We start from the raw sequence: 9,832 nt of genomic DNA on the forward strand, positions 1-9,832 counted from the left end.
GATCTTAGTGACAAATTACTGACTCATAATGCCAAAAAAATTCCTTATCCCAAGTTAAGATTGGTAATAATATCTTGCTGATCCTCAAATTCACGGATGCACCATGCTTTCGGTATTATTCCGAGATTAAATCTCTGACTAGTAAGATTTCAATGGAATGATAAAATTTCAATAATAACTGGAATTCTTGTAGCATTATTCACACTTCCACTGCTCATTACTAAAATAATACCCATTAACTGTCAGTGGAAGAAACTTGGGATAAGGCATTGGAAGGTAGAAATAGGGATCCCTGGGTGGCGCAGCGGTTTAGCGCCTGCCTTTGGCCCAGGGCGCGATCCTGGAGACCTGGGATTGAATCCCACATTGGGCTCCCAGTGCATGGAGCCTGCTTCTCCCTCTTCCTATGCCTCTGCCTCTCTCTCTCTCTCTCTATCATAAATAAATAAAAATAAAAATTAAAAAATGGTAGAAATAACTATTTTCAGCAATTTATCATCCTTGCAAGGTTTAAAATAATATTTCATTTTCAGACAATGCAACTGCCATCCATGGGATTTCCAGGATAAAGTTCAAAATCATTAGACAAGCTAGCGCCTAAGATACCCCAGGATCACTGTCTTTGATTTGGCTATAATTTCTTGCCTTTCACGTGCTCAAGTCTCATTCATTCCAGTTTTGCTGAATTCTTATAAATTAAGTGATGAGGTTTGCTATCTCTATAGCCTTGACCTTTCTTCTTTAATTTTCTCTCCATCCTAAAGGATTCAATTCAGCCAAATTTTCCAATGTGTTTTCATCAAAATACCAGAATTCCTTAGATGATATTTCCTTGTTCCCATTTCATTCTCTACTTACCCTGTTAAGGCACTGATCACACCAGTGTAATTCCTGATTTATGTATTTGCCTTCCCATCTAGATTTCAAAATTTTCTGGGACTAGATAGAAGCTTATTTAACTTTGTGCTTTCAATATTTTACATGGTTTTTGGTTCAGTGTTGCTGTGCTAGATGTTTTTACATGAGACAAAGTCAATATTGTTCATTCAATTATAAAAAAATGGCACATGATATAAGCAAAAAGGATCAAGCCAAGAGTACTGATCTTAACTCTCACCTTCTAATTTGAAATAACAAAGTGGTGCAGTTCACATCAATGCCTGACTTATTGACTGATTTATTTGGTATCCATTCATTTAATAAATATTTACTGAGGGCCTGCTATGTGCCTGGCACTTTGTAGGAAGCACTATGAAAATAGTGCAAGCCTTAAAGGAACAACCAGATGCCCTCAGAAACCTTGACATACAAACATACTACTCTAGTAATGTAAATAATGATAAAAAAACTAAATTATGTAAATAAAAATGTTTGAATATATAAAATTTCCTGTGACTGAACCATATGCTGTCAATATATACTATAATACTACGATATGCCAATAGTGTATTAGTAAGGTGAGATCACCAGGGAAAACTGATGGAACTCATCTCAAATATTTCCCAGAAGTTGGCAGAGTCATTTGCTTTGTGTATCGTTTTAGCTTTGCTTTCCTCTGTTATAATGTCTAATAATTCTAGTAGCAAGATATCCTTAAACTTGCACAGGGTCGTTTCGTTCATTTCTTTATTCTTCCTGAGTACCCAGTTTCTCATCCAGCCTAGTAGAAATTCTACATCCTTTTCTTAAAGAACCTGACACTTCATCAAGCATTTGAATGAATGCTTTAAATACATATGTTAGAAGAATAAGCAGTTTACTAAAATCTAGGAAATACTGGTAGGTGGTAGGTAGTGCATGGAAAGATAACATTGTGTGATCTTGGGTAAGTCAATTAATTTTTTCCAAGCCTCATTTCATTCTGTAACATAGAGGGAAGTGTATCTAATTCATAAGGTACTGAGTGGATTAAATGAAGTAACAGGTATAAAACTCTTAGAACAATTCCTGGCATGTAGTAAATGTTTGATGAGAGTAACTAATATCACACACACACACATACACTCACATATGGATATGTAGGAATGAGTAAAGAAAAAAAGGGAGGTTACAGAGAAAACAGAAACCTAGAAATATATTTTTTAGAATTATGGTAAAATATCCTGGAAATAGGTGCATATTGACTTTTCTGTTCACTTCAAAATGATCATGATATAAAACCAATGTATTCACTAAATTTAATCGTCTAAATTTAGTATTAATTGCCTTTCCCTAGGGATTCAATGAATGACTTAAATTTTCAAATAAGATTTTCAACAGGTATTATAAAATTTTATACTGACAAAAATTGGAAAATAAGAATTGTTTTCAATATGCTACATTAGTCCAGAAATTAATGTCTCAAATAGTTGATACAATTTTCAAAAATTAAAAATAAAAAGATCAAGGCAGTCATGGTGGAGGGTGGGCAATAACTGAAACAAAGCATAAGTCTTAGTATGCAATTAAATCAGGTTATATGGACAGGCTGAAAAATCAGAAATTTATTCAGTTAAATAATGAAGTATTTCCCTTTAAAATGAGTAAATCACCAAAAATACATATAAAATAAATTTCCAAAAAAGTTGGGTTATTTTAATCCTGTTCTATTTCCCAGATATTTTAGTTCTATTTCATTATCAAAACCCCTCAATAAAGAAAAAGAATGAAACATTCCTATAGAAACTGTTGGCATTTTTCATTGACTTAGAAAAAAAAAGAGATGGAAATATTTTTATTAGTCCACTTAATAAAGCCAGCAGTATACCATAGTATTGTTAATCATGGTTCATTGTTTTTTCCCTAGGAATTATTTTATTTCCTTAAAACATAGCTAAATTGTTTGCTAATCTGACTCCCATACAAATCAAGCTTTACCCCTATCCCCACCATTGAAATCATTCTTTTACTTTTCATAAACCAAATCTGAATGACTTCTTTGTCTCCTATTGCTACTAGACACGACTGTTATGCTAAATATCACATCAACAGTAACAATACTAATCTAAATTTGCAGTATGAAATATGCCATTCCAAAAAATCAATTGTAACAACTAATAATTGGATTTATTTCTCATTTTTTACTTACTAATGGTCTTGCCAAAATATCAGTACGAATTTTATCTATCAAAATTTAAATTAAAAAAATTGAAATACACCACAGATTACTCAGGTTGTCAAACTGGAATTTGGGTATTGGTACACACAAGATAAGTAAAGGTGACTCATTCAAGAGAAAATCTATTATCTCCCAATAATTCCTAAAAAAATATTCCCCAAGAATGGAAGCAAAAATTAACATTGAAGAGGTTATCAAGGGTAGAACATAAGAAAGATCAGTCTGTTTAAGCCTTTTATTTATGTGTTCCCATTTGATATACATTTTTTAATGAAAGACTTTATTTTTAAAGCTCTTTTAGATTCACAGAAAATTAATTTCCTACTCATTTTCAAATTGTAGGTATGCGTAAGGCTATGAATTTCATTATGGTTGAGACAGAAAAATGCTAAAGTTACAAAACCCAGTCCAGGATGAATATATTAAAGCATCAAATAAATTTACAAGTAACAAATGATCATGTTTCTAAGTTGAGAAATGAAAGAGGTCATATATAAAGTGATTTATGAAAATATTTTTAAGTAAACTCTTTAATTTTACATATGTAGTCCATTTTTATGAGAGTATTTTTCTTTCTTTCCTGAAACCTATTGATTTTTGTTATAGAAAGTTTCTATATGATATTAAGAAAAAGAGGTGGTATTAACTTTATTTGCTTCTAATGCGTAGAAAAAATACCAAATGACAGCTGAAAGTAATAAATTTTTCATCAGCATTTTACATTTCACCGTGGAACATATAGTATATATACATATATAATATACGTATACTATATAGTATATTATGTACATATAATATATTATAATTAAAATGGTACCTTGAGTATCAGGATAATCTTTTAGCAAATGCCACTAGCATTTCAAGTGACATTTACCATTAAAATCACATAATATTTATCTTCCTTATTATTTATCTAAAAAGCTGAACATTAGAACCTAGATACTTTCTCACTATATCTGTTTCAGAAGCTTGGTAATTCCTTGCATTTTAGGAAACTAGAATTTTTCTTGTGACATATGAAGGTTGATTTCTGAGGAGCAGCCATTAAATATTTTGGAAGAGCATTTTGTGTATAATCATTAGAATATGCTGGACTTCTTTTATTGTAGTAAAGATATAATATTTACTAAAAAGGCATTAAATGATGGCATATTTATTCTGCAAGTTCATTTTGTTTGATAATACCAACATGATGCTTATCTAAGATATTTATAAGACATCTATTGTACATAAGTAGCTGTTTGGGTTTTTTTTTTTTTAAGATTTGTATTTATTTATGAGACACAGGCAGAGGGAGAAGTAGGCTCCCCATACGGAGCTGGATGTGGGACTTAATCCCAGGACCCCAGGGACCAGGCCCTAAGCTGAAGGCAGACACTCAACCACTGAACCATCCAGGCGTCCCATAAGTTAGCTTTTAAACTAGTGGGTGCTTCACAGAAAAACGCAGCTTACTTGAAACACAATATGCAATTAAAAGGAAATATATAAGTAGTTGCATTTCACTTTATTTGGAGGATGTAGAATTAGAAGTGAATAGGAATTCCACAAATGAAACGTGTAAAGAGAGTTTATGAGATAAGAGAGAAAGCAAGGACATATGCCTGCAAATAGAGAATCATGGATGCAGTTTACTAATGTGACTCAGGCAACTGCTGGATTGACTAGAGGTCAGTTGGTCTGGCTTGGCCTCATTTGGTGGTGGCTTCTCTCTGGTCTGTGTGGTTTCTCAACCTCAGAAAGGCTAGCCTGCAGTATGAGGAATGCAGATAGAAAGCAGGGGAAGGCTTCCCGCAGACTTGATTCAGAGTCTGCACAATCCTTATTGTTGAGTCCTATTGGCTAAAGCAAGTCACAATACAGCCCAGATTCAGGAAGTCAGGGGACTTTCCTTATTAATTACCCCATCATTTATTAATGGAAAGAACATTAGCATCAAATTGTAAAGGATGTGAAAAATATATTGCCATTTTTGCAAATAAGTTAATGCAAAAATAAAAGTAGAAATACATGGAAGAAGAATGTTAGATAAATGTACAACAAAATTGACAAGAAGATCAAATGCAATTAATTAATTACTTCAAAATGGATGTTAATATTACAATGCAACCCAATTCTAGAACCTCTGGCTCTTCCAATTTTAACATGTAAAAATAAATAAATAAATAAATAAATAAATAAATAAATAAATAAATAAATAAATAAACTGGCACCAAGTAGCAGAGCTGTTTGTAAACTACTCAAAAAAGTAATTGTTGAGGACATTGATTCTCTGTACATTTAACTTGAAGACCTTTTTTATTTAGTATCCAGTGTACAAAGGTTGTACAAATATATTGGGATTCATTGTCTCTTGAGAGGAAATACAGCTTGGTAAGGGTGGGTTTTTTTTGTGCTGATTTGATAGCTTAAGCTACTAGATTTACTTTTCTGATAAATGCATTTGGAAACTTAAATAAATTTTATAAAACATGGTAAGACATGTGGAATCTTGTAAAATAATATTTTTATGCTAGATTATAGGGTTTAAAATTTGTGATTCTGTGAATGTGGGTTTATTCTAACTTCAATATAATATTATTCAAACACATTGGTAATTTTTTAGTAATGAAAATTCACTTCAAAAAAGAGGTTTCTATAAAATAATTTAAAATGTCCAAGACAAATGACATTCCACTCTATTAAGTCTAATTCAATTCTCAGATATCATCTTACTGAAAAACACACAAAACAAACATACAACTTACTGTAATTCACACGAGAGAACAGCTAATTTTTTGAGACGTGATTTCATTTCCTTTGGGCATATACTAGAAGTGGGATTGCTGCATGAGATAGTAATTCTATTTTTAATTTTGAATTTCTTCAGGAACCTGCATTCTATTTTCCACAATGGCTGTACCAGTTTGTATTCCCACAAAGGGTGTACAAGAGTTCCCTTTTCTCCATATCCTTCATGTCATTTATTTTCTCTTGTCTTTGGATAATAGACATCCTAGTATGTATGAAATAATATTTCATTGTGGTTTTGATTTGCATTTTCCTGATGATTCATTATGTTGAGTATCTTTCCATGTACTTGTTGGCCACTTATGTGTCTTTTTTTAGAAAAATATCAATTCCAATCCTTTGCACATTTGTAAAATTGGGATTTTTTTGTTATTATCAAGTCATTGCATAGTTTTTTGTTGAATGTGTTTCTGGTATATTTGGGATACTAACTCCTTATCAGATATATGGTTTGCACATATATTCTTCCATTACATAACCTACTTTTTCATTTTCTTGATGGTTTCCTTTTCTGTATAGACACTTTCTTGTTTGATGTAGTCCCACCTGTTTGTTTTACCTTTTGTTTATTTTACTTTTGTTGCCAATTCCAAAAGGTTATTGCCCAGGCCAATGTCAAGGAGCTTATGCCCAGTGTTTTCTTCTAGGAGTTTTATGATTCCAGGTCTTATGTTCAAGTGTTTAATCCATTTTGAATTGATTTTTGTTATATGGGTGTAAGATAGAGATCTAGTTTCACTTTTTTAATATGTGGATATCGGGTTTTCCCAGTATTATTTATTGAAGATATTAAGTTCCTCCATTGTGTATTCTTGGTGCCTTTGTTGAAAATTAATTGACTATATGTTTGGGTTTATTTCTTGGGTCTCTATTATATTCCACTGATATATGTGTCTGTTTTTATATGAATGCAATACCATTTTGATTACTATAGCTTTGTAATCAAAAAGTATGATACCTCCACCTTTGTTCTTTCTCAGGATTGCTTTGGTTGCTTAGGTCTTTTCTGGTTTCATGCAAATTTCAATATCATTTGCCCTATTTTTGTGAATGATGCTATTGGAACTTTGATGAAGTTTGCATTAAATCTATAGATCTGTGGGTAATATGACCATTATAACAATATTAATTATTTTAATCCATGAACAGAAAATATCCTCATCTATTTGTGTCTTGTTTAATTCCTTTCATCACTGTCTCATAGTTTCCAGATCATTTAGCTTCTTGACTTAATTTATTCCTTAAGTATTTTATTCTTTTTGATGCTATCACACATTTTCTTCACATCCCTTTACAACAGTTTGTTGTTAATGTTGAGAAACAAACCTGATTTTTGCATGTTGATTTTTTTAAATCCTGTAACTGTACAGAATTCATTAATTAGGTCTAACAGTTTTTTGGTAAAACTTTAGTTTTCTATTTTAACATCATACAAATCTGCAAATAGAGGTAACTTCGTTTTTTTTCTTTCTGAAATAGGTGCCTTTTATTTCTTTTTTCTTGCTTAATTTATCAGGCTAGACTTCTAGTACTATGTTGAATAAAAGTGATGAAACTGGGCATCCTTGTTTTGTTTCTAATTTTAGAGGAAAAGCTTTAAGCTTTTCATTGTCACATGTAATGTTAGCTGTAGCTTATCTTATATAGCTTTTATTATTTTGTAATGTATTCAACCTATCTCTAATTTCTTTAGAGTCTTGATCATGACAAGATTTTAAATTTGTCAAATTATGTTTTGCATCTATTGAGATAGTGATATGATTTTTATACTTCATTTTGCTATTGTGGGCCTATCACATTTACTGTTTTGCTGCTGTTGAACCATCTTGGCATCCTACAAATTCCACTTGATCCTTTTAGTGTATTGTTGATTTTGGTTTGCTAATATTTTGTTGAGAAATTTTTCACTTATGTTCATCAGAGATATTGACCTTAATTTCCTTTTCTAATAATGTCCTAGTCCAACTTTGGTATAAAGATAATGCTGGCCTCTGTAAGTGTTTTTGGAAGTAATCCCCTTTCTTCTTTTTTTTTTGGGGGGGGGATAATTTGAGAGGGATTAGTATTAATTATTTAATATTTGACAAAATTCACCATTGAAGGATTCGGTCCTGGACTTTTGGTCCTGGTCCTTTTTTTCTTTTTTGGGAAGTTTTTTATTATTGATTCCATCTCCTTGCTAGTAATTGGTCTGTCCTCATTTTCTGTTTCTTCATGATTCAGTCTTGGTGGGTTGTATGTTTTTATGAACCTATCTAATTTCATTATCTGACTACTACATTATCTGATTTGATGTAGAATTGTTCACAGTGATTTCTTATGTTCCTTTGTATTACTGTGTTATTAGTTGTCATGTCTTTTTCATTTCTAATTGTATTTATAAGTCCTTCTTTTTTTAGTCTACTAAAGGTTTGTTCACTTTATCTTTTATTAAGAAACTGCCTTGAGGCTGGTGGGTGTGGGGAAAATGGCAGCGGCAGCGAGCCAGACGGGAGGGAGCAGCGGGATGGAGGTGGATGGAGCAATCCTCCCCCCGCCCCCCAGCATCAGGGCCTCCAGCGTGATGAGAGCAGAGGGATGGAGGTGGATGCAGTAATCCCCTCCAGCATCAGGGCCTCTGGTGTGGTGGGGGGAGCAGCGGGATGGAGGTGGATGCAGCAGTCCCCTCCAGCGTCAGGGCCTGCAGTGTGATGGGGAGAGCAGCAGGATGGAGGTGGATGCAGCAGTAGCCCCCAGCATTAGGGCCTCTGATGTGTTGGGGAGTGTTTCCATTACTCTTCATCCCCTCCTCATCCTCAACATTTCAGACCATTAGATTTGCATGTGCTACCAAGAGGGGTGGTCTATGCAGGTGATTGGGGCACTGATTGGGAAGCAGGAGGGCAGAAATATCAAGGTGATGAACTCCTTTGAGCTGCTGTCCCACACCATGGAGCAGAAGATCATCATTGACAAGGAATATTACTACACCAGGGAGGAGCAATTCAAACAGGTGTTCAAGGAGCTGGAGTGTTGGGGTTGGTATACCACCGGTGGGCCGCCTGACCCCTTGGACATCCATGTCCACAAGCAAGTGTGGAGATCACTGAGAGCCTACTCTTTCTTAAGTTGAATCCTATGACCAAGGACACAGATCTTCCCATCAGTGTTTTTGAGTCTGTCATCGATATAATCAATGGAGAGGCCACGATGTTGTTTGCAGAACTGACCTACACTCTGGCCACAGAGGAAGCCGAAGGCATTGGTGTCAACCCCATGGCCTGAATGATGGCCACAGGCAGCGGTGAGAACTCCACATGGCCAAACACCTGATAACGCAACACAGGACCATCAAGATGCTGTGCAGTCGGGTCAAGCTCATCTTGGAATATGTCAAGGCCTCTGAAGCCTGAGAGATCCCCTTTAACCATGAGATCTGCAGGAGGCCTATGCTCTGTGTCACTGCCTCCCTGTGCTCAGCACAGACAAGTTCAAGACAGACTTTTACCATCAATGCAATGACGTGGAGCTCATGGCTTACCTTGGCACCGTCACCAAAACCTGCAACACCATGAGCCAGCTTGTGAACAAGTTCAACGTCCTCAATGACCGACAAGGCATCGGCAGGCGGATGCGGGGGCTCTTCTTTTGAGAGGGTGCTTGAAGGGACAATGCACAGGTTGGACAGTGGTCCCACAGAGGAGGGGCATCACATTCCTTTAGAGAAACCTCCTGTTGATAATAAAAGGGGAGCAGCCCCTCAGCACCAAAAATAAAAAGAAAAAGAAAAAAAGTAAAGAAAAGAAAAGAAACTGCCTTATTAGCTTTGATTTTTCCCCCTATTGTTTTTTGAGTCTCTGTTTCATTTATTTCTGCTTTCATCTTTATTTCCTTCCTTCTAATAACTTTGGGCTTAGTTTGCTCTTTTTCTAGTTCCTTGATGTGTAAAGTTAGGTTATTACTTGA

The 9,832-nt window shown here is 34.5% G+C and overlaps 1 pseudogene; it reads left to right on the forward strand.

Moving 5' to 3' along the window:
- Window positions 1-8,351: 8,351 nt before the first annotated feature.
- Window positions 8,352-9,518, forward strand: LOC129510102 (COP9 signalosome complex subunit 6-like; annotated as a pseudogene).
- Window positions 9,519-9,832: the final 314 nt, after the last annotated feature.

Source organism: Nyctereutes procyonoides, unplaced genomic scaffold (assembly GCF_905146905.1).
Source record: "Nyctereutes procyonoides isolate TBG_1078 unplaced genomic scaffold, NYPRO_anot_genome, whole genome shotgun sequence".
Taxonomy (NCBI): Eukaryota; Metazoa; Chordata; class Mammalia; order Carnivora; family Canidae; genus Nyctereutes; species Nyctereutes procyonoides.